Below are 1,459 nucleotides of genomic sequence, written 5' to 3' on the forward strand. Positions count from 1 at the left end.
TCTCTTTTTTTCCTTCTTCTAACTTCCCTTTCACCACCGTGTTATGACCTTTGTAGAAAGAAAAGGGAATTCCACACAAACGACGGCCACTTTGTATTTGCTTTCCACAGCCAAAGAAATCATCACCAACACTTAGCTAAACTGTTCCCCGACTGACTTGATCCATGAGTAGCTTCATTACTGAGCCCTTTCCCTTGTAATAAGACTCAACTAGAGACTGTGAATCAGTGGAATAACCCTCAAGAAATAGTCATTTCCATATTGTGACAAGTCATTAGAGTGGTATTTTGTGTTAAGGGAATAGTCTTTTGGTAAGAGGAGTACATAGGCAAATACCTGATGGAGAAGGGGAAGGTTGGAGGAAGTTTTTTGATAAAAGATAGAAATGTAATGATGGAAAGGAAGTCAGGTGCAAAGAAATGTTCTGATTGGAAAAAAGAATTGGGATGACTTTTACTCTTCAGTGACAATCATGGCTTGCATATGTCCCTTGATATCTGTGTACTCGAAAAAGAGGGAAGTATCTGGCAAAAATGTTGTCTTGCATGAAGGCTCCAATTCATCCAGCTAATGTGAATTTTTTCATACCAACTTGAGAAAAAATAACTGCCAATCTTATGCTGTCATTGAATTAGCAGGTCATCAGAACAGTATTGAGTCTTTGGGAACTGGTAGAGATGTTGCTTTAGTCCCTCATGTTCAGGATAGGATGCAGCAAGATTCACTCCTCTGGTCAGGGTGCTTCTGGAACTATGTGCTGAGGACGTCACAATTTGCTCCCACCAAGAACTGGTGCTAGTAGATTCACAGAATGAACACATTAGGAAAAAACAACAACAAAAAACAATATTGTGCCATTTGCTCTGCATTAGCTGTTTCTGCCTTGATAGCACTAGTCATGGCAAAAGGTCATCAAACTGAAGAAATCCCATAACTTCCTCTAAGTGACTGGAAATAAAGTTGAGGGATATAAGAAGGCCAAAGAAGCAGTTTTGCTCTCAAGAGGCTGAAGGCATGAAATGATATTAAAAAGGTCTATGCTTCTCAGTGTATGTGAACTGATAAGGGTAAAATAAGAAATTGTATTGCAATCCAGACTTTTTATCATCTATAATTGTTGTGCCATAGTTCCCTTTTAATGTCCTGACTTAGTTTCCTCATTGTCCTATTTGCTCTGCCTCAGGTAATAACCTTTCCCTCTTAATGTTTGATGAGATAAAGGTTTTATATCTTTAGGCTATAATTATTCCTTCTTAAAGTTTGACAGGATAAAGGTCTACCCATTTTAGACATCATTAGAGTATCAGGAGCCTCTCCAGTACCTCCCTCCATTGTGTCATCCTAGGTGCCTCCCCCCATTAGGTTATCTCCATCCAGGTACCTCTCCCATTATGTCATTGTTCTTGTTACCTTATAAAAATCTTGCTGTCCCGATACTCAGGGCTGGATTCTTTGAGAC

General features: G+C 39.3%; 1 pseudogene; it reads left to right on the top strand.

Moving 5' to 3' along the window:
• The first annotated feature begins 472 nt into the window (after positions 1-472).
• Positions 473-1,114, top strand: LOC111721070 (annotated as a pseudogene).
• The last annotated feature ends 345 nt before the right edge of the window (positions 1,115-1,459 follow it).

The sequence above is a fragment of the Sarcophilus harrisii genome, chromosome 5 (assembly GCF_902635505.1).
Source record: "Sarcophilus harrisii chromosome 5, mSarHar1.11, whole genome shotgun sequence".
Lineage (NCBI taxonomy): Eukaryota > Metazoa > Chordata > Mammalia > Dasyuromorphia > Dasyuridae > Sarcophilus > Sarcophilus harrisii.